At 52.2% G+C, this 24,623-nt stretch overlaps 1 protein-coding gene across 11 annotated transcripts in view; it reads left to right on the top strand.

The window, feature by feature from the left end:
• OSBPL5 (oxysterol binding protein like 5) overlaps nt 1–24,623 on the top strand; it is a 1,112,782-nt gene that overhangs the window by 570,108 nt on the left and 518,051 nt on the right. The gene's annotated exons all lie outside the window — the stretch shown is intronic.

The following is a 24,623-nucleotide window of genomic DNA, read 5'->3' as shown; positions in this document are numbered from 1 at the left end:
TCTTGGGAATTGTGTGTATCATTGATATGAAGGTTCTGGTAGTGAAATTTCAAGCATTTTTGGGCTGAAGTAAAAGTATTGATTTGTTTAGTGTGGATGAATTAGTAAAATATGCCCGTGCATTTGAAGTGGATCAAGAGGTAGCAGCTGAAGTCATCAATATATGAAGTCTGGTTTCGGGCCTTCAACTCCTCTGTTGGCTACAATTTAGGCTACCTGTGGGAAGTGAAGATGACATGCTTCTTGGTCCATGAATAGGTAGGATAAGACAAGAGTCTGGATTCTTGTTAAGTGGTTTGGGAGGAAGTCATTCGTTTGTACAGTAATTGTCACCTACCCAAATGTGATCAAGTGATTTGTGGTGTGTGGTGGAGAAGAGGGGCTGGGAATCAAAGATAAGTTATATCTGTTTTTCACGTGTGCTATTTAATGGGTTGTAGGAACATTGGAAGCAGCTGGATAAGGGGGTCCTAATGAATGTTTGTTCTCTGAGTCAATCAGTGGGAACGTTGTTACCTGTGCAATATAATTACAGTCATTTGGCAGATATCCAGTAATCCATGGTGTTTAGGCATTTGGTTAGCAGATGCAAATCATCTGCCCCTTAATCTGGAGAAAGAGTTGGGGGTGACTTGTGTACCAGAGGACTGGGAGAACCCCGGCACTGAGGCGCAGAGAAGTGACACATGAGGTCAAATATGAATATCCTTTGGGCACCCGGGAAATGAAGGTGAACTCTCTAACAAGTGAAGTTCATGCACCACTGTTTGAGTCGATCTCCGTAGGAAGGCATGTAATGTGGCGAGGTCCAACCTTTTTCTCCAGCATGGGGTCTGGCATGGATTCACATGCTCATGAATATTCCCCGTCGTCAGGCTGGGAATCCTCGGTAAAGAAAAAATCCGTATCAGTTTCGTTTCTGATCTGTCTTTCGTAGTAGTAACCAATCACTGATCTCTGCGTCATACTGACCACAGCCAATGACTGCCCTCTACCTAAGCCCCGCCTCTGGCAGCCATCTTCAGATTTTTACCGCACGTTCAAGTGTTGGGATCCTCGTGCTATTGCTCTCGAGCGTTAGTGCTTTTTTCACGTTTTTTCTCAGAATTTTTTTTTTTTTCCGGTCAAAAGAGCCTCAAGCTCCACCGTCTCTTCATCCGATTAACGGGGACCCGTGTCGGATTCGTCTACGCCCCTCAAGGGTGAAGATTTTGTGGAGCCACGCTTTTGGAGGACTCCAGAAGTTTCTCAGGCCCATCTCGGACATGGCCCAGGAGAAGGGAAGCTCGACGCCCGGAAAGCTGTTCAGGGTCTGCCCTGGATGCCAGCTTCAGAATGTCTTTAAGGAGGACGAACACTCCCTTTGCCTCTACTGCCTACATGAGGACAAGACGCACGTGGAGAAGGACTGTGCGTTTTGCGGCAATATGTCGGAGCGGACCATGAAGGACCGCCATCAACATCTCGCCAACTGGCTGGAAGGAAAGAGCCCGTCAGGCGAGAAGAAGAAATCCGAGTGGTCTTCTAAGACCTTTGAGGGCGCCCCGGCGACGGGGGTCCAACAGAAGGCCAAGCACTGCGAGTCCGCTGGCACCGGGAGCGCCGAACGGTCGGGCTCTACGGGCGCCAGGCAGGGCGCATCCTCCCCGGCGCCATCAACCACGAGCCAACGCTCTGGCTCGGGTAAGAGGAAGGCCGAGCACCCGGCAAAGCTCCTGGAGAAACCCTGGTCGAGCTCGAAGGCCCCATCGGAGGGGGAGCGAGGCGGTGACCCTCCCCCCAAGGAGAAGGCGGTGAGCGCACCTAAGGTGGTGAAAGCCTTAATCCACCCGGCCAAGGCCTCTATCGAGACAGTCGCGGCGGCCCTGGCTCAGCCTGTGGAGGCTACACCAGTGGTGGCGACCTCGGGGCCCAGAGTCTCCCTGCCACCGTGGAGGGAGTCCTCTTTCTTGCCCATCGACAGGACCCCCGTGAAACCTCCGACGGAGAAGAAAAAGGGGGGGCAGGAGGTCGTCGTGGATTCGGCCTCAACCTCTGAGGAGGAGCTGATCGAAGTCTTAAGCCACGGCGTTGGCGTGGAAGAAGACCAGCCCGTTGGGAGGGACCCCGACGTAGGAGACGACGAGAACGTCGAGGGTGCCGACGGGTCTCCGGACCGCCCGTCGGACTCCCCCTCAACCAGTACCGCAAGACAACTCGGCAGCCATTTTGTTGGCTATACAGTCCTTATGCTCGGAGATAAGGACGAGACTGCCGTTACCACCAACGGAGGAACCGCTCCCGACGGGGGACCCGGAGCCAGGCCCTTCTGGGAGCCCTCCCCCTAAGAGAAGGATTCATCCTCCACCTCCTTTTCAGCCATCGCGCCCTGTTCAGCCCTCCTCCCCGTCCACAACACGTGAGGATGATACGGGGACTGACACGGCCGCGACGGGTACAGACGATGAGGTTTACGACGAGGATCTCCCGTCGTCACCTCCCATCCGGGCTTCCCCGCCCGACGAGATTGGATCGTTTCACTCCATGATTGCCAGGGCATCCGAGCTTTTCCAGCTCTGCCCGGAAGAGAAGAAGGAAGGTTTCCTTTATCAACGACGCGAGGCCAAGAGGAAGACGGTCCTCGCTGTACCTCTACTGGACGATATTTGGGATGAGGGCCTCGCCCTCCTCAAGAACCCATCCACGACGCCGGCGAGAAGGGATCGGTACGAGAAGAAGTACCGGGTCCCGGACGCGGCCCCCTTGTGCCTTCGAGCACAGCCGACCCCGGACTCGGTCGTCTCCGCGGCGGCCAGGAAGAAAGCGGGGGGGGGGCGCAGCCTCTACGTCGACCACCCTGCCGGACGGCGAGGGTAAGAAATTAGACACGATGGGACGCAGAGTCATCTCGTCGGCAGCGACGACGATTAAGGCGGCCAACGCCTTGGCTATCGTAGCCCGCTACGACAGGGAGTTGTGGTACAAACTGGGCCCCCTGCTGGACTTCCTACCAGACGACAAGAGGGCGGAAGCCCTAGAGATCTTGCAGGAAGGAGAGGTGGCGTCGGACCACGCCATTACGATTGCGACGGACATCGCTGACACTGGATTCCGCCAGTTGGGCAACGGCGTGTGATATAGGCGGCGTGGATGGCTCAAGGCTACTGACTTCCGTCAGGACGTGCAGACCAGAGTCTTGGACATGCCGTTCGACGGAAACAACCTGTTTGGGAAAACAGTGGACGATTCCCTTCAAGCCTTCAAGGCGGACACGGAGACGGCCCGGGCTCTTGGGGTTCTCCAGCAATGGCGGCCGCCCTTTTGGAGCGGCGGAGGCAAACAGGGTGCCTCCAAAGGTTCCAGCGGCGGATTTTCCACCTACTGTCAAGCAGCCCGTTCGTCGTCACAGGAAGCTTACCGGGGACGAGGCAGGTCAGGCAGACCCCGCCGTCGTCGCCAGGGAGGACAAGGCGGCAAAGCCTCGTCGAAGCAGGACTGAACCGGCCGCGGGGTCGGGCCCCCACCGAAGCACCCCGGTGGGAGGCCGGCTGGCAAGCTTCGTCAGCTTGTGGGAGTCCATCTCCACCGACCGTTGGGTGCTGGACGCTCTAGCTCAGGGTCACGCGCTCGAGTTTCTAAAGAGGTGCCCGCGCGTTCCCCCTGTGGCCAGGAAAGAACATCACGTCCCTCAACTTCTCTTGGAGGTAAAGGCGATGCTCAAGAAGGGCGCCATCAAGCTCGTCCCAAAGAGGCTTCGGGGCTCCGGAGTTTACTCAAGATACTTCCTCGTGAAGAAGAAGACGGGAGGATGGCGTCCCATCCTGGACCTACGACGACTGAACAAATTCATCAAGGCACAGAAGTTCCGGATGGTCACCCTCCAACACGTCCTGGGTCAGCTGGAGGAGGGCGATTTCCTGTCGTCGTTGGATTTGGAGGATGCCTACTTCCATATCCCCATCCTAAAGGGACACCGAAAGTTTCTCAGGTTCGTGGTCCAAGGGCATCACTACCAGTTCAAAGCCCTTCCCTTCGGTTTGAGGTCGGCACCCAGGGTGTTCACCAAGTGCCTCGCACCGGTGGCGGCGCAGCTGTGCCGAGAGGGGATCCACATCTACCCCTACCTGGACGACTGGCTCATCCGTGCAAAGACGAAGGAGCTCGCCGTGGAGCACACGGCAAGGACCGTCCAACTACTCACGGACTTGGGATTCTCCATAAACTACGCCAAGTCCCACCTGGTGCCCTCGCAAGACGCACTGTTTCTGGGAGCGAAGCTCGACACAGTGTCGCTTCTGGCCTCTCCGTCGGAGGAAAGGACGAGGGCCATCTTGGGCAAGGTGCAGCGGATGCTGGTTGCGGACGCGGCCAGGGTGAGGTCCATCAAATCCCTCCTCGGAATGATGTCTTCTTGCATTTATCTCATCCGCCTGTGCAGGCTTCGGATGCGGCCGTTACAGGAGTTCCTGGACGCGCGTTGGATCCAGACGACGGGCAGCTTCAAGGAGAGGATCACACTCGACGAGAGTTTCCGACGAGCGATCTGGTGGTGGGGCACCCGCGCGCATCTGATGGCGGGCATGGACTTCCAGACCCCTGGCCACCAGGAGACAGTGACCACCGATGCCTCCCTGGAAGGGTGGGGAGCGCACACCGAAAATCTGCACGCGAGAGGCCTTTGGCTTCCGACGGAGAAGTCCCTCCATATCAACGTCCTGGAGCTCCGTGCAGTGTTTTGGGCCCTCAGGTCCTTCCTTCCGTCCCTCAAGGGCAAGGTGGTGAGGATCTTCACCGACAACACTACCACCATGTTCTACATCAGGAAGCAAGGCGGTACCAGATCCCCAGCCTGTCCAAAGAGGCGCAGGATCTGTGGCATTGGGCCGTCGCCCAAGGGATGTTTCTGGTGCCGTTTCATCTGGCAGGGATAAAAAACACCATCGCCGACTCGCTCAGCAGAGAGCTGCGCTCGTGCCACGAGTGGGAACTACGACAGGATCTAGTGGACCGCCTCTTCCGACGGTGGGGCACTCCCCAGATCGATCTGTTCGCGACGGCGACGAACTCCAAGTGCCGGAGGTTCGCCAGCAGGTTTCCCCAGCCGAGGAGCATGGGCGATGCTTTCTCGTTCCCCTGGGAGGGCCTGTTTCTATACGCGTTCCCTCCATTGCCATTGCTGATCCGGCTCATCAACCAGCTCAAAAGGTCACGGTGCAGGATGATCCTCGTCGCACCTGCGTGGCCGAGGCAGATATGGTTCCCGGACCTTCTGGACTTGTCAGCGTCCCCGTCAATCAAGCTGCCACTGGACGCGGATCTTCTCTCCAGGGAAGGAGGCGCCATCCTCCATCACGACCCAAAGTCGCTGAACTTGCAGGCCTGGCTCCTGCAGCGTTAGAGTTTGGAGGATACGACATACCGGCCGACTGCAGAGAGGTTCTTGCAAAGGCCAGGGCGTCCTCAACTCTTAAATGCTATGGACACAAATGGAAGAGGTTCTCTGTCTGGTGCCACGCACAGAAGATTAACCCTCTACGGATTACGGCTCCCCAGGTACTGCCGTACCTTCTGACGCTGGCCAAGGCTGGACTGGCTCACGCGTCCATCAAGATTCATCTTGCTGCGATCTCCCGATACACCAGAACCACGGGGCGGACGTCTTTGTGGTCTCATCGTCTGGTGAAGGAATTCATGAAGGGACTGTTCAGATTGTTCCCGCCGGTGAAGGCTCCGGCCCCGGCGTGGGAGCTCAATGTGGTGCTGACCAAGCTCATGGGACCTCCGTTCGAGCCTCTGCACTCGGCTCTGTTGAAGTTCTTGTCGTGGAAAACAGCGTTCCTTGTGGCCATCACCTCCGCACGACGAGTGGGAGAGATCCAGGCCCTTTCCTGCAAGCCTCCGTACTTGACTTTTCACGACACAAGGGTAGTGCTCAGGACGCACCCCTCCTTTATGCCCAAGGTGCCGTCGGACTTCCACCTCAACGAACCCTTGGTGTTGCCTGTTTTCTTCCCGTTGCCTTCGTCGCCGGCCGAAAGGACTTTGCACTCGCTGGATGTGGCTAGAGCGCTGAAGTTCTACGTGGACCGCACGAAGTGTTTTCGGAAGACGTCACAACTTTTTGTGAACTTTGGACCTGTCAATCAGGGGAAGGCTCTCTCAAAGGCCTCCATTTCCAGATGGCTCTCCGGCTGTATCATGTACTGTCATCGGTTGGCAAACCGACCGCTGCCTGGCCGTCCGAGAGCCCATTCCACCAGAGCGATCGCAGCTACCACGGCGTTCCTATCTGGTGTGCCCTTGCTGGTCATCTGCAGGGCTGCTACGTGGAGGTCGACGCACACCTTCACGAAATTCGACTGCGTCGATCGGGATTCCAGGGAGGAGTCCAGGGTCGGCCAAGCAGTGCTGCGCAACTTGTTCGCCTGAGGTGAGCCTGGTGAGGAGGTAAGAATTGCTTAATCTTGAGTTTGATGTAATGCTTAATGTTGAGCCTTTGCCACCTCCCGTGGTTGTGCATGTGTGTACTGCTATGTATTCTTTATTCATGAGCATGTGAATCCATGCCAGACCCCATGCTGGAGAAGGAACAAGTTACTTACCTGTAACTGTTGTTCTCCAGCATGGGTCTGGCATGGATTCACATGCAAACCCTCCCGCCTACCCCTCTGCGGCTCTTCACTTGGTCATACTGCCACTTCACGTGCTACCAAATCTGAAGATGGCTGCCAGAGGCGGGGCTTAGGTAGAGGGCAGTCATTGGCTGTGGTCAGTATGACGCAGAGATCAGTGATTGGTTACTACTACGAAAGACAGATCAGAAACGAAACTGATATTGATTTTTTCTTTACCGAGGATTCCCAGCCTGACGACGGGGAATATTCATGAGCATGTGAATCCATGCCAGACCCATGCTGGAGAACAACAGTTACAGGTAAGTAACTTGTTCCTTGTCCTGCGACCACCCATTTATCTACTCCATGTGGGGGCCGCGAGCTTCCAAAGGCCTGAAACATCAATGCCATTAGGGCTGCCTCCTGACACAGGACATGACCCTGTATGCATGGCCCGATCAGGAAAGAGACTAACACTACAGCACACGTGCAATGAATGTGCTTAGGTGACCTCCAACAGGAGGGGGAACTGGCCTTTAAAAGATAAGTCAATCCACACCAGAATTGTCAGTCTGTGGGAGAGCTGCCAGCAGGTCTACTGCATTTCCAGGGAGGGCCCAGGAAGGAATGTGTGGTAAGCAGAGAGACCAGAAGATGAGCCTAGAAAGCAAGTACTGGTGTGTGATTGGAGTTTGACGTCACTGAAAGGTTTTTGAGGAGAGGAAAGGGTTTGTCTTGGAAGAATGATGTTAAATTCGATCAGGAGGGGAGGTTAGAGAGAGAGAGATTGTCGAAAAGACCAAGAGAGAAGCAATTGGAAGAGTGAGTTGATTGTAAAGAAAGACACAGAATTACAATGTTCAAAGGGAGTGTTTCTGACACTTGAGGAGGGGAACTTAGAAGCAAGAACAAAGTGACATTCTTGGGAAGACAGCTGAGGAATTGGAGTGGGGGAGTTTGATTTAAGTACATAGATAAAGTGTAAAGTGCAGCAACAACAAGGGATATCATCTGGGATAGAGAGAGCAAGAGAGGGAGACAAGTGGTATCGTCAGAGAAAAAGAGGAGAAGACAGTAATACAAAAAGGACCACCTTTTAGAGCAGTAACAGAAATTGATATTGTTTGGAGGAATAAGACAGGAGAAGAAAGTTTGAAGAGAGATATTGTTGAAGTAACATTTGTCGAAACTTGAGGAGTGAAATACCTGAGAGAGAATATTAACCAGACCAAAGGAGAGGATAAGCTTTGGGGGGGAAAAAGTGGAGATGTTAGAAGATAGTACTGATGTTGAAAGGGGAAGGAGAAAGGCAAGAGAAGTGGGAAGTGAGTTTGCAGTAAATATGCAACCTCTAGAGATATCAGAAAAGGTTGATAACCTAGAAAGCGGGATCCATGTATGCCCCAGAGAGGAGGAGCCCAAGAAGGGAAAACCACTACATAGACATAAGAGACTGAGAGGTCCAAATGGACCACCTGAGCCAGGGGAAGTATATAGGTTGGTGGAAGAAAGAGAACAAACACACTGCAGCACAGGAAGGACAGTGTAGTTCTAGACAGGGCAGGAGCAGGGCCCAGGTTGAATCCCAAGATGAGCTGGGGAAGAAAGGGGAGAGTAGGAACACACTTCACCACCAAACCCCACTAGGGTACACTAAACCCTCACGAAGCACCAACCTGGGAGGACATTGTGGCCAGCCTACAAACCGAGTATATGGCAGAAAACAAGAAACCTAACAGGCAGCAACCAATATGGCCAAAATAGCACCTGGCTGCCTAAGAACATTGAGTCTTTGAAACACTTCATTTTGCATCCTTCGTTTGTCCTGGATTGCTTGAGTTGTTTTCTGGAACATTATGCAATCACTATTGCTTTTGTGGAACCCCTTTGAAGGAAAAGGGAAGTACCCAATGTTGTTGAGACAATGGCCCGTTCCTCCACCTCACATTCTGACAATTGGAACTTATCATCCTGACACTTAGTGACAGAGCCCTCCTGACACTTTGTATATTAAGTTATATCACAATACTGACATTTAGTTTGCATTAGTCTGTACACTAAAAGGGCAATAGAGTGTCCTAGAATGATACTTTCGTGCATGACTCTTCTTTTTGAGAACACTGTGGCAAACCAACAATAATGCATAGACTATACTACAGCCTGTTTAACACAGTACCCACAAAGGCTCTTCTTCATGCGGGCACATTTGATCCTTTATGATCTAGAGCAGGGTGCTGTCCAGTGGGGTCAGGGAGGATAAGCACAGCCTGTCACGGGTCAACATTGTTTCGTTTATGCTGTGAGTGGAATACCTTGTGTTTGGCAAAAACCAAACGGCAGTGATTCAGGCATTTACAGTGAATGATAAACTGGTGAGCCAGTTGAGTGACAAACTTTTTTATATATTTCTTAACATTGATAGATTGGGTGCCAATTGAAAGCTGTTGAAATTAGAAGAGACAGGGGGAACACTAATGCCAATTTAGAGAGAAAACTGGGCCGGACCATTACAAGAGGTGTATTGCAAAAAGGAGGAGGGGTGGTGGATGTGGTATGTTGGTGGTGGTTTGAGATGGTGATTGATGTGCTGCTTTTGGATTGTGTTGTGGATGTTGGTGATTTCAGATGAAAGTATGGATTGGGCCTTTCTTGCAACTTTCTACTGATGGAGCCATCCAGACTAAAACAGTGCTTGGAGTGGAAATACCTTTCATGATCGTGAATAGGCCACAGGAGGTTTTGATGGAAGCGTGTCATTTATCACAAGAGGCATTTGTTTTAGAGGTTCTAGAACAAGGCAATCGTAGGGAGGTGTAGGTGGTTCTATGTGATTTTTACCGAAAATAATTTCGGGGAATGATTTTTTAATTTTTTTTTTACGAAACCACAAATCACTTCATTTGTTTATTTTGTTTTATTTGAGGGGGTCTCCCCTTAACTCCCATTTACCTCTGTTTATATCCCACCCGTGTTAACCTCCTACCCCATCCCATATATATAGATTTTTAAAAATGTGATATTTTTTCTATTTTGTTTCGTTAAAAAAAACATTCTCTGTTGTTTTTTTGTTAAAATCACTAGCTACCAGTGTAGGTGTGGCACACACATCCTGTCACACCTTTGCTTTGTTTATCACATATTTAGGAAATTGTGTCATTTTAATGGAACCCACGTTATCTGGTCCACTGCCTGCATGTTGGTGGGGCCAGAGGCAAAGGGGGTAATTCATAAAATTTCGCACACGCGGCTGGCGCACAGTGTGCGCGTGCGAATGTCTGCGCCAGCCGTGTGTGCTAAAATCGATTTCCGCGCACAGCATATTCCTGGATTTTAGCCTCCAAAACCAGCTGTGGCGCAGCGACCCTGCAGCAGCGCCAGTTACACCCCCAAGAACGCCCTCAAAAAAGGAAAAGCCATCAAAATCCCCAATCCAGCGCAAAGGGATGCGCTAACCCTGGACCAGTTTACAGGGCTGCCAAACGGCAAACGCTAAGCGGGGAACGTGTTTTACTGGGGTTCGCGTGAAGTTTCACACGCGAAAGGGCCTGTGTGAGTGGGGTAGGTGTATAACTGGGGTTCGCGGGAAGTTTCACATGCGATTGGAGCAGGGTACGTGTATTACGGGGGTTCGCGGGAAGTCTCACACGTGATTGGAGCAGGGTACGTGTATTTCGGGGGTGCGCAGGAAGTTTCACACGCAATAGGCCCTGTGCGAGCTGGGTACGTGTATTACTGGGGTTCGCGGGAAGTTTCACACACGATTGGAGCAGGGTACGTGTATTACGGGGTTCACGGGAAGTTTCAACGCAATTGGAGCAGGGTACATGTATTACAGGGGTTCGCGGGAAGTCTCACACGCGATTGGATCTGGGTACGTGTATTTCGGGGGTGCACAGGAAGTTTCACACGCGAAAGGGCCTGTGCGAGTCAGGTGTGTATAACTGGGGTTCGCGGGAAGTTTCACACTCGAAAGGGCCCTGTGCGAGCAGGGAACATGTATTACTGGGGTTTGCGTGAAGTTTTACACGCGAAAGGGCCCTGTGCGAGCGGGGTACTTGTATTACCGGGGTTTGCGTGAAGTTTTACACGCGAAAGGGCACTGTGCGAGCGGGGTACTTGTATTCCTGGGGTTCGCGGGAAGTTTCACACGCAATTGGAGCAGGGTACATGTATTACGGGGGTTCACGGGAAGTCTCACACGCGATTGGATCCGGGTACGTGTATTTCGGGGGTGCGCAGGAAGTTTCACACGCGAAAGGGCCTGTGCGAGTCAGGTGTGTATAACTGGGGTTCGCGGGAAGTTTCACACGCGATTGTAGCAGGGTACGTGTATTTCAGGGGTGCGCGGGAAGTTTCACACGCGATTGGCCCTGTGTGAGTGGGGTACGTGTATTCCTGGAGTGCGCGGGAAGTTTCACACGCAATTGGCCCTGTGCGAGTGGGGTACGTGTATAACTGGGGTTCGCGGGAAGTCTCACACGCGATTGGAGCCGGGTACGTGTGTTCCTGGGGTGCGCGGGAAGTTTCACATGCGATTTTTCTGTCAGAGCGGGGTACATGAATTTCGGGGGTGCGCGGGGAGTCCTACACGTGAATTGGCAGTGTGGGTCCTCCCAGGTGTTCCCTCTACACCCTCCACGACCCCTGCAGGCAACCCACACCACAGGGGACTACCCTGTACCCCTGGTCATGTCCCGCAGGCAGCCCATCCACCATGGGCATGCCCCCCAGCCAAGCCACATGTCAGCTTGCACTACTGATCACCAACGCATGACCCCCTGCACCCCCACCCCCAGCAGTGCAGGGCACCTGCCAGCAGGCCCCCACTCATGTCCCACTCATGTCCCCTTGCACCCCCACCACCCCCAGCAGTGCAGGGCACCTGCCAGCAGGCCCCCACTCATTTCCCCTTGCACCCCCACCCCCCAGCAGTGCAGGGCACCTGCCAGCAGGCCTTACTCATGTCCCCTTGCACCCCCACCCCCCAGCAGTGCAGGGCACCTGCCAGCAGGCCCCCACTCATGTCCCACTCATGTCCCCTTGCACCCCCACCACCCCCAGCAGTGCAGGGCACCTGCCAGCAGGCCCCCACTCATGTCCCCTTGCACCCCCACCCCCAAGCAGTGCAGGGCACCTGCCAGCAGGCCCCCACTCATGTCCCCTTGCACCCCCACCTCCCAGCAGTGCAGGGCACCTGCCAGCAGGCCCCCACTCATGTCCCACTCATGTACCCTTGCACCCCCACACCCCAGCAGTGCAGGGCACCTGCCAGCAGGCCCCCACTCATGTCCCCTTGCACCCCGAGCCCCCAGCAGTGCAGGGCACCTGCCAGCAGGCCCCCACTCATGTCCCCTTGCACCCCCACCCCCCAGCACTGAGGGGCACCTGCCAGCAGGCCCCCACTCATGTCCCCCTGCACCCCCACCCCCCAGCACTGTGGGGCACCTGGCAGCAGGCCCCCACTCATGTCCCCTTGCACCCCCACCCCTCAGCATTGAGGGGCACCTGCCAGCAGGCCCCCACTTATGTCCCACTCATGTCCCCCAGCACCCCCACCCCCCAGCACTGAGGGGCACCTGCTAGCAGGCCCCCACTCATGTCCACCTGCACCCCCACCCCCAACACTGTGGGGCACCTGCCAGCAGGCCCCCACTCATGTCCCCCTGCACCCCCACCTCCCAGCAGTGAAATGCCGATCTCATGACACAAACCAAAAGTCAACTATGTACATCAACACATGTCCGTCATACACTGGTTGGCATTGCTTGTGTAAACCCACATTTTCACATTCATCAACCCAATGAGCGAATCCCACACATGGAACTAAAAAATGAAAATGTATTATGTACATAAAATCAAAAATGAAATGAAAGCATACCAAAATATGAAACATGAAATGAAAAGCATGCGAAAAAGATGATTAAATGAAAATAACCAATCCAAAAAAATTTGAAAGAAAAACAGTCCAAAGTCACCCTCCAACAACGCAAATCCAAATGAAATGTAAAAAAAAATCTCCATTGCTCCATGTCCATAATGCAAAAAAAAAAAAAAATGAATACATGATGAAACTATATACAATCCATTGTCCAAGGATGTAAAGGGTCCATGATCCCAACCAAACAAATGAAACCTACCTAACAAACTACCTCAAAATATAACTATATACAAATGTGTGTGGCACTGTCCATTGACCACAAATAAAAGGAAAACGAAAGGGAAACTTAACTCTAAAAACTATTTACAAGGGCAGCGGGCTAGTCCGACGGCTCACTTTTGGATGTCCCGGGCCAGGGCATCATCGAACTCCTGCACAATGTCCTGGAGGCGGTCCTCTTCCATGGCCCGAGGGTTCGCAGGGATGACGACATGTTCTACTCCAACTCCCTGCGATCGTGAGCCGTGCCTCTTCTGCCCGCTGCCGCTCCGCATCTATAGCATGGCCTAACCGCTGCCACACGGAAGACACTTCCAGTCCTTGGTCCTCCTGCCCTCTGGCCGATGCCTGCCCCTCCGATGTCGAAGGCCCCGAGCCATGATTGCTCCCACCTTGTTGCTGCTGCTGCTGTGCCTCTGCCTGTGCCCTGGCTCTTGCTGCCTGCACATCCTCCTCTGGCTGGGGTGCAGTTGTTGAGTTGGCCACCCCTGCTGGACGTCCGACTCCCGACTGTGGCAGGTATGTGTCCTCCACCAGCCTGGCCGCAGGGTCAAAAGCAGCTCCACAGGGTACCCAGGTGATACATGGGTGGGAAGATGGCATGGAGGACGACTGGCGCATAGAGGGTCCAGGTGAGGAGGGGGTCGCAAGGAGGTCCAGCACACGGAGGAATCCAGCACTGGTGACCCGTCCCAGCAGGTCAACGCGGTCAGAGAGGCACCCGAGATGACGTGCAGTCTCTTCACGAAAAAACTGCACGTCACCTCGCATGCCCCGTTGACGCAACGCTATCCCGGCCAGGACAGGCTCAACACGGTCCCGGATAGCCACGTCCGCAGGGAGAGGAAGGCCAGTTGTTGTGCGCTAATCCCCTCCCTGAAAACCGGTCTGGACGCAGGCATCCCTGCTGGTGCCAGATGATGCAGTGACAGGATCAGGGACAGGATTGCACACAGGCACCTCCACAGCTGGCTATGCTGCCTCCTGTCCCTGGTCCTGCACTGCACCACTAGCACCAGTGGAATCCCCACCTACAGACCCCGTGTGTGTCCCTTCCACGGCCTCCTCCTCCACCAAACCCCCCACCAACCTGGATGACTCCATGCCATCTTCCTCCGTCGGACCCTGTGGGGTCTCAGCTGCCCCTTTTGCTGCCGAGGAGTCCACCTCCAACCTCCACCTCTTGGACCTACCCTCGGCAGCTGTGGCCTGGGACGTGGCACCAGACTCCTCACTCCCCAACGAGATGACAATCTGGGAGGAGAGCCGGGCCTTGCGTCTCCGGCTGGCGGGACGATCACTGCCGCTGTGCTCCACAGCACCCTCTCCGCCCTCTTCTTCAGTTGACGCTGCAGACAGGGAGAGATAAAACACAGGCATCAGGGCACTGTACAATAGACTGATACACACATGACAGTTGCACATGAGTGGTAATGTTTAACTTCAGACACGGCATCACACTCCATGAGACACATGTCATTTTAACTCACACACATAAACATTTCAACAGCAATATTGCACCAGGCAGCACCATCCATACACATACAACAGCATGAACAGCCAAATGTGAGCCTGACATCACATGAAACACAAGGAGTGCACTAGACATACACACACGCCACCACACTTACATGCATGTCTACATCACCTCCAACTGTTGCAGTGATGAGATCGCCATACATGTCACATCTGCCATTCATCCTTCTAGATATCAGTGTCACGTGCATCCATGTTGCATCACAGTTGAACACTTGTCAGATACACATACATGCACATGTACACAGTGCAGATACATGCATTATGAACCACCATCCATGCCACAACGATGCCAATGTACATACACAGAAATTCAAACGTGTGCTCCCACACCTGCATTTGCCCAGCATGCTTACCAACACATACACCATCAATGTGTCTCACAACTGAGAGGACTAACATGTGGCAGCCTCACGCCCATGTTCATACACATCCCTACATGGCCCTACATAAACACATGTGCAACCTGCACACTACTGGCACACCACGACACACACAGCGTACTATAAACATGCATGTACACTTACTGCTCGACTCCAGACGGGTCTGCCTCTCAAGGATCTGGACGTAGTGCGCTGGGCATATGCGTTCCAGGACCCTTATTTGATGGTTCGACAGCTGGCCCCGGCGCCCCTTGGCATCTGCTGCCTTAGCGAGGCGCCGGGCCTTGTTGAGGGTCCTGGTCCTGAAGTCCTCCCAGCGCTTCTTGACATGATGTAAGTCACGGACTGCCACCCCCTCCGCGTTGATGGCAGTCACGATGTCCATCCAGATCCTGGTCCGTCCTTCATTGTCAGCGCGCAAACTTCCAAAGAGGGCATCATACTGCCCCAGGACTTGCTCCACCAGGACACCCAACTTCGGTGGCAGTGAAGCTGGTGGCCCTCTGCCTCTCTGGCTTGGGGTTGCCAGTGCTGCCAGATGGTGTTGTGCTGGACATGGCAACCCCATAGGCAGGAGTGGGTGGGCAACTGGGTCCTGGGGCTGAGCTGTGGAGCGATGGAATCCCAGTCATGAGTCTTCAGTTCCAGTAGGGGTGTTCACAGCAACTACACCCCTGGCTGACGTGTAGGCAGCAAAATGGCAGGGCATGTGGGCAGCAGGTAGTCAGGCAGCAGCAGATGGCAGGTGGGAGCCTGCTCGGGGCTTTGGGGGGCAGTAATTCGGCCTTCTGGGCAGGAGCGTGGTCTTCCGTGTGTTTTCGCGTGGCCAGCTTGATACGGAGTGATTTGGCACATGAAAAAATTGCACATCAGCGTGTAATTCGAGGAAAGGGCCTTAGCGAGTAAGCGCGTCAGCACACGCACATGATTTCACTGGACCAAAGGCCCTTAGCGCGTAAGCGCGTAGGTTACATTATGGCATGTGATGACAGAGCCCACGTAGAAAAACTGCACGTCCGAGTGTCACCGCGTATAATTGGAGGAAAGCGCCCACGTACACGCGTATCTGACGTGTACGTGTGGGCCGGTTTAAAAACTACGTGTAGGACACCATTTCCTTGTACCTGCTTTACGTGGAGAGCGAGTGGGTGAAATCTGTACTTCTTGTCGGTTTCCACGCGATTACTTCACAGCGTTTCTAGTTTGTACTCCCTGTTACCTCTGACTGCTCTTTTCTGAATTTTTGTTGGGCCTGTTTCCTCAGACAGAGTTCACTTCTCCTTTGTCCTGTCTCCTCAGACAGCATACAATTCTTCTTTTGGCGTGGGTGTTGCCAACGCGCACACACGTGCGTATTTTTCACATTCTTTTCCCAGGCAGACGGTGAGTTCCGCACGTACTTAGCAACTGTGCTTGCCCCGTGTGTTGCGTTCCCCTTCAGAGGTCCTTGTAGGCTGCGTGTATTACGCGTACGCTTTGTTTTGTGTTTCTGGGTGCCACAGCGTAGTGCAAGTTCATTTTTTCATGCACGTGGTCTACGAGGGGTTGCGTGCATGTTAATTTTTTATTTTGGGCTACCTGTGCGTTGCGTGACCCGTCATCTTCCCCCAGGGGTCACAGACAGCCTTGTTAGAGCACTAGGGTACGAATTCCATCTAGTATCCTACCCCTTTGACCCCCAATTGCCCAGGACAATAGTTTACTGCAACTCCCATACTCACAACAACATCAGTGCCATGGTTGGGAAGCGACCAAGCAGTAAGGGAGGCAAATGTGGCCGACCTTCAAAAGGTGGGCATGGTGGGCGTGGTAGGGGACATGGCTGGGATTTGCAGGGTGCCCCTATACCCCCATGTGTGGAGGAACAATCAGGGACACCCATGCCCCCCCATGGTTGAGGAAAACGTGGCTGACACCATCCCAGCTCAGCCCCTATTGGACCAGCCCATTGTGGCACCTGACATGGCACAGGATGACTCCCTGGCTGACTTCCAGGTCAGCAAGTCTAGGCCACGTGTGGCGGTGCAAGTTGTTGTCACCAAGCCATGTGGATCTGGGGCAGCTATGTCATCTGCTGCCCAAAGTATGCAGGGTGGGGAGGCTGCAGCTCCATCCGCCCCAGCTCTGACTCTCCCAGCCAGGACAGTGTCAGTCCAGGTCCATCAAACTGACGTTCCCCCTGCCAACATTACCCTGCAACCAATGCCTGCATCAAGACCTATGGTCATTGTGCATTGCCACACTCCTACTAACCAGTCCACCGGTGATTCTGCCCCTACTGACCAGAGCGGCGTAAGCCACTCTGGCTCTGCTCCACCTTTAAAGAAGAGGAAGAAGGGTGCTCTGACACTCCGGCACCTCAAGGAAGCCTAGCTTTAATGATCTGGAACTTGATGCACTTGTGGCCTATGTTTCAGCACATAGCCGCGAAATGGTGGTGACTGCAGGGTGCAAGACCACACCTGGTCAACGTAGGGCACACTGGCAGACCATCGCGGACCGCAGGAAGTGCCCTTGGATTTGTGAAGCGCACAGCTGATGATTGCTACAAGCGGTGGAATGACCTGAAACGCAGAGCAAAGAACAAGCTGGCCTCAAATCATGCCGCTGCTATGGTGACTGGCGGTGGGTCTCCACAAGAGGACAACAAACTCACTCAACATGAGTCTGTTGCTGGGACCTTCGTCACAGAGGAACAGATCCAAGGTGTAGGAGAACTACCTGATTATGATGCATTGTCCGGTGAGTGCCCATGCATGTGTGTGTAATGCATGTGTATGATGTTTGGGTGACGGGTTCTGATTGAGTGCCAGGTGAGGGTGTGTGTGTGAGTGCCAGGTGAGGGTGTGTGTGTGCCTGAGTGGTATGGGTCACCCATGTGCTTCATCCAAAACATTCAGCGGCCTTGGATTTGGGTGTGACAGTATCCCTTCTGCCCACAGTAGTAATTTAGTGCAACATTACGGCAGTTGCCCTTGAAGTGGCATCTTGCAACAACATTATTTGTATTTTTCAGTGTTCGTTCATGCTGATTGTTTCAATTCTCCCACTTTTGCTACGCATTCCTCAGCCCTATTGTCACATTTGTGACATTCTTCGGTCATTGATGAACCCCACATTGGCCCACATGTGTTACCTTGTTAGGTGAATGATTTGACCATTCAGGCTGATTGAGTATTGGCCTGATCACATAAATATTTGGGGCCTGTTTGAATGTGGAACATGATAGTTGTTTCCTGTCATGTTGAAGTGCACAACCATTGATGTGTACATCGGCCTGCAATCACTGTATTTTTGTACACTTGATGTGTTGCAGTGTGTGGCACATGCCTATTTTGTCACACTATGTAGCATTTTTCATCTCATCATGTCCATCTCACATGGATGGCTGACAGTATTCATTCACTGACATATGGATGTTCTTGTGGAATGTACCATGGCTATGGTACATGCCATCTGTGTGAGGGCATGTGTCATGTATGTGTATTGGACATGCCACTCACAGGCCAATGTGTGATGGCAGTGCTACCCAGCATGCAGCAAATGTGTTGCTCTTCCATCTTGGTGTCATCAGTGTCTGCCTTTTGCCTCCCCTTCCAACTCAGTGACAGTGCATGCATGGGAGGGTTATAGTCATGTGGGACATGTGTAAATCATGTACTGTTTCTGTAGCTTACCAGGCCTATTTATGTGCTATGGTGCTAATGCCTGTTTCCATTTTTTGTCTTTCATGTTTTTGCATGGGATGACGCACTTGATGCTGTTGAGGTTGAGGAGATGGTGCAGACCCAGGAGGGATCTCAGGCACGACCGGGCACCAGTGGGGGACGTGGTGTGGTTGTGGGTGAGAACCCAATCTTGCTGCAGACCATTCTGTCCAGGGTTGTCTCTGGGTGAACCTCCTCAGACCTCTATTCAGGGGCTGATTCGGATGATGAGACCTATGTGCCGTCGCAGGTAAGTGTTTCTGGCAGGGATTCTGTTCTGTCCAACCCACCTGCACCAGGGGTAGAACCCTCTATGGGGATGTCGGTGTTGGTAAGTCCGCCTTTGGCGGTTACGGATGCAGGGTCACACTCCACAACATCTGATCCTGTTCCTGGGCCAGCAGATCAGAGGGGAATGCAGTCCTGCAGCCTCAGGCAGTGCTGGCACTGCAAGGCGCAAATCGCCTTGCCCCAAACAGGTGTGGTGCCCGCCGACGCTGTGGCCGTACGCCACCAGGCAATACCGCATGGGAAAAATCCATGTACGGTATGGCAACCCAACAGGCAGCATCAGTTGAGATGATGGCTCAAGCAATGGAGAGGGTGGTGACTTCCATTGTCCCCCCTGAAAGGCAGATGGAGCAACTACAGCAGGCAACAGACTCCATTTGCCAATCACACAGGGAGGACATGTTGGCGTCCAACAGGGACAGACGGGCGGCACTGGAGACGCTACGCCAATCGATATCAATAGAGTCCCAGGGCCACAGGGAAGCCCTGAGGGTAGAACTCCATCACCTCAGGGAGACTCTTGTTGACCTTGAGGCTTCCACTAACTTGAGGACACAACAGCAGCTGGAGTGGCTCACACGTTCGCTCTCAGCTGAGATGCAGGCAACTCGGCAGGAGATCCGGGCATCACGTCAGGTGGTGCATGGGGATCTCCGCACTATAATTCTCCAGAACAAGACCTTCCACACCCGCATGCTTGCTGCCATGGAGGACCATACCAGGGCTTTGCGTGGGCTGCCTCCCATAGCACCACCACCTCCTGTGGCAGCAGCGGAGGGTGATGAGAGCGACAGCAGCAGTTCTCCCACATTGGCATAGCCTTGCAGGCCATGAGCCCATGGAGGTGTTTTTTTTCCCCAACATCCACACAGGTGGCTGTTGGTGAGCACCCTGTCCTCGGACCTCCTGGGTGGCCTCCCCCCCTGGCCCTCACATGGCCATTTTTGATTTTTGATTTTTTTTTACAGTGTGTTGCCTTGTGTGGCTCCTGTGGGCATGCACTGTATTCCGGCTGGGCACATGCAGGCTTGTCCTGAGTTTGGGTTAAATGCTTGGGTTCGTGAGACACACACCCCTCCTGCTTCCCGTTTCCATGGGCTTGCAAAGGGTGTGCCCAAGTGACAGTGACTTACACAGTGACGTTGGACTCCCATGAGCTGTGTGGGCAGTCTGTAGTCAATACTGTGTATACATTCCTAGTGGATATTGTTGTTGTATTGTACACTGCATGGTGTATTGATATGTGCTTGTGCATCCATGTCTTCCTCCTAATTTGCAAGTTCATTCCTCATGTCTTCACAAGGCCGTCTACTTTGGAGATGGAGTTCATGTTGTAAACAGTGCACTTACAAATTTGCGTGGCAGCAGCACTGTACAGTTGGAAGTGGTCGATGTGCTGCCATAATCAGGTTGTAAGACTACCCCTACTTTAACTTAGTACTGTCATGTTTATGCTATGTTTGAGGTTGTGTAGCTGCATTGTATTGTTGGTAAGTATTTGGTCATGTGTGTTGTTAGTTCTACATTACTGGGAGGATATTGTGTGTGGCCAGTTTCCATTAGGGACACTGTACTTTGTGACACTTGTGTCATGTTTTGAGGATTGCTTTGTTTGCTCTCACATAGCATGACATGCCATGATGTGTTGGGTGGCAGTGCTAGGGAGGGGTTGGGTGACATGGCACTGTTGTCATGTTGTATTTTGCAAGGGGGTAATGAATTTAGCAGCATAGAAGTGTGTCTTTTGATGACACAGCATTGGTGGTGTTTGTGTAGGTAGGGATGCACACAATGTAACACTTCCAGGTGACCAATCTCAGGCTGGTATGGTTGTGACAGTTGACTGTCCCTTATGTCATCATCATTGATTGTCAGATGGTATGTGCCAGGGCTGTGTGCACTCCACAGCGGTGTGATTTTAGGTGAAGTAATTAGCCACCAGCTGCATATAGGCTGCCTCACCCCGTGCCCTTTCCCCTCCCATGCGCAGCGGGCGTGCATGTGGTTGGGGATGTGGGGGCACCACCATGTCCACGGGCAGGCCCCGGCATGTTGCAACGTTGTGCAGGACACATGCTGCCACTATAATCCTGCACACTACTGGGGGAGCGTATAACAGCTGCCCGCCAGAATGGTCAAGGGAGCGAAAGCGTGACTTGAATACTCCGAATGTGCGCTCCACTATGCCCCGGGTTGCAATGTGGGCTGTGTTGTATCGTACCTCGGGTGGCGTGGTGGGGTTCCGAATTGGTGTCATCATGTGGGTGCTCAGAGGGTAGGCACTGTCCCCTGGGGAGGTGGTGATGGGTATCATTAGTGGGGTTGTGACTTTACTCAGTATCTGACATGCATGCATGTGATGTGGCATTTATACTCACCGAGCAGCCATGTATCGCCATGCCGCCCAGCTTCTAGGTCCCGGTTTAGGGTTGACATTCTGTAAATAAAACTGTCGTGGGTGGACCCTGGATAGTTGGCATATACTGAGGTGATGATTCCCTTGGCATTCCATACTACCTGGACATTGATGGAATGCCAGTGCTTGCGGTTTCTATAGATGTGCTCTGATGCCCTGGGGGGGGCGTAGAGCCACATGGGTGCAATCAATGGCACCTAGGACTTTGGGGAATTGTGCCACCCCGTAGAAATCCTGCCTTTCTGCAGGTGTTCTGGGCAGGTATATGTGCTTGCGGACTGATGGGCGTGCAGTCATGATGGCCAAGACCTGGTGTAGGCAGCATGACTGCGTGGCCTGTGACACCCCTCCCACCCCCACTATAGCACTTGTCCGCTGAAATGATCCAGTGGCCAAGAAGTGCAGTACATTGAGGACCTTCTCCAGGGGGCTGAGTGCTTGGGAGCACAGGGTGGGTGATGTGAGGTCATCCTCTCACTCACCAGGTCGAGTATTATGTGAGGTGGAAACCTGTACCTCCCATACACCTGGTCATCAGGCATCCCAAAAAGGCTGGTTCTGGGAGTGAAAATTCTGGGCCCGACTATCCTCCTCCTGCGGTATCCCACGACCACTGCTGCTAGGAATGGTATATTCATCCTGGCGTCTGCGCTTGTTTGTTGTTTGCGCGCACCTTTATGCTGCGCGGGTCCACGTACGCTTGCTTCCTGCTGGGGTACGTGTTTCTGGATTAGCGCGTCTTTTTTTTGGCGCACGCGTTAGCCCCGTTCGAATCCATGAATACGTGTTTTGAATGTGCGTGTGGGCGTTCTGCGCATTTGCCTCCTGTACTTCCCCTGTGACGCCCACATTTTCACGCGTTGTTCCCCATTCCGCGTGTCACGCCCTCTGTTCCTCCTACTTTTGTTGTCTGCGCCGCGCTATGTGCGATTTCGCTGTGCGCGTAGCGCACGCTGTTTGGAGACGTGTGCGCCAGCGTGCACCACGCAGAATTTTGGCGCACATCCTGGGATTTACACGTGCACGGACTTTCATGAATCGCTGTGCGTGGGTTTTGCTGCGATTTTCGCACTGGCACTGCGATTCGCACGCTTTTGCACGCTTTTGCACGCTTGTGCTGAAAATTTCAGCGCACATTAATTCCATGAATCGGCCTGAAAATCTCTTAAACAAGGTAATAATTAACAAGATATAGAGGTGGATGTGGGAGAATGCATGTGCTACCCAACAGAAAAATAGGCAATCTATCAAAAAAAAAACAGAAAGGGAAAACAAATAAAGTAAAAGACATAAGGGTGCATGTGAGGATGAAGAAATGGTACACAAAGAACCTGAAGAAGATAATGAAGGTATGCACTTCTACCTGAATGTTTATTTGATATTGGAGTTATGTGATTATCATCAGTTCTAGTCTCGTGTAGAAAGCATATGTAACTAGGTCTGGGTGGTGGAGCTGATAAATTCCTGAGACTAGTTCAAAATAATAAGTGATTCATATGTTAATGCACGACAAAACGTGTGTGGTGTAATCGTTATGTCTTTGCAATTTTCCCCAAGTCTCCAAAACACTAGAGAAATTTGATGCCTCACAGCTCCAATCGTTCAACCTCCCATGGCATCTTTGGTCCCTACTTAATGTGGCTTTCAACCGAGTCACGGTGCAGAAATTGGTCTGTTGGTTGTGTGTTATTACATTTTGGAGGCAACGGCGGACATGGGTCATACTAGATGTCTCACAATTGACATGATCGATCAGGAGATCCTGGTGGGATGACTTGGTGCATTCCTCTCCACCCCTGCTCACAAATGGGTCATTGCATTTTAGGAGGGAAGAACGCAGCCACTTGTGGAGGGGGCCTTCCATTCTAGGACCGTGCCCCTTGCCTTCCTTTGGAGTGCCACACAGTTGCCCCATTACCCGACTTCTATTCAACCTGCGCATGGTTCTCCTGTTCAATCTTATCCGCCGGTTGAACATATTTTACCATACATGTGCAGATGATACGCTATCATCGTCAATCTTTTTGATTCGGGGCAACTCACTGAACTAGATCAATGCATCAGTGCCCTTCAAATCTGAGTGATATCTGACTGACTCCAGATGAACCTAGGTTAAACTGAATTCCTTCTGGACCCCACCCCCGATCACTGAAAGCCCAGATGTTACCATTCTTCTACCTACATTTCTTGTGGATGTACATATTGGCATTCTGATGGACTCTTCCTTGTTGGTGGTCACAATAAAGTTAAGAAAATCTCCTTCTTCCAAATTAAACAGCTGTGCAATATAGTACTGTTCTTTTGCTGCACGATAGGACCACAGTAACTAGTAGCCTGGTCAATTCCTTCCTGAAATGCCCTATCACTATTTATGCAGGACTCCTCACCAGTGTTCCTTCTAAGCTGTGTGCATGTGCGCCTGCCCAGCTTCCTTCTGGGTGCCGCTCAGAAGATTTTTAGCAGCGCACACAGACAATTCTCACCTATTTAAAAAAAAAAAAAATGTAATAAGGCTCAAGTCACAGAAATTACTTGAAATTTTCTTTCTCTTCAAATAAGCAACTAGTCTTGATATTCTGCTCATTTGCATTACACTACTATGCAAGAGTGACTGTAAACACTCAAAATCCCTAACAGCAGAATACACACAAGAGGTTAAAAACTAATATGAAAAACTGGCTGCATGAACAGAAGAATCTAACCAAGATATTCCTGCACACATTACCCTGATAATGTTCCCTTCCCACCCATGATTCCTAAGCTTGATTCTACCACACTTTTACCTTATGACTCTAACTTCTGCCCCAGAACACATTAAGTTGGTACCGGACAACTTTGACTCTTTCTCTCTTGGCTCTGCGAAAGATTAGCAGATGTGTACCTACATCCACTTGTTTTATGTTTGTTGTAATATGGATAATATGCATCACATTCACATGCCAGCATTTCTGTTACTCATTGTGCCTTACAAAAAGCATCACCCACAAAGTATTGTGGGTCTGCAAATATCCCAGTGAGTGTTTACTGCTACGATCCCTCACTTTTTACAGTGCTCTATCAACTAGTATTGGAGGCTAGCGCAAGGGCCGGGGAAAGGTATGGGTGGAAGAGCACGGGTCATTTACTCCTTGCAGGTGATGAACAAAGCAGCACATTTCAAAAACCAAATCAGACGTTTCGGCAGTACACTGAAGGAAATGTGTTGCTTGTTTGCTAAAGGATAGGAAATTCTAGTACCTGTCTAGACAAAAGCTCCTTTTTCTTTCTATGATCAGCTGCTGAGGGCTTTTCAATATAACCATGTGCTCTGTGTGTATCGTCTCTAGCATCCCTTGCATCTTATTTAACTGATAACAAAGAATTACAGAAGAGGGATCCATAGTTATAGAAGAAGGCACTCAATCAGTTGTATCTCTGATGAATTGATGCTATTAACTTAAAAGGCATATATGTGTGACTTTCATCAGCAGGGCTCCATAATAAACCTCAGTAAGGCACTTAATTAATTTTATCTAGGCTGTGGTGTGGAAGGGTGGGCAA

Source organism: Ambystoma mexicanum, chromosome 11 (genome assembly GCF_040938575.1).
Source record: "Ambystoma mexicanum isolate Mex_15411 chromosome 11, UKY_AmexF1_1, whole genome shotgun sequence".
Taxonomy (NCBI): Eukaryota; Metazoa; Chordata; class Amphibia; order Caudata; family Ambystomatidae; genus Ambystoma; species Ambystoma mexicanum.
Note: the sequence above shows the minus strand (reverse complement) of the source record. Positions and strands in the feature narration are given on the sequence as shown.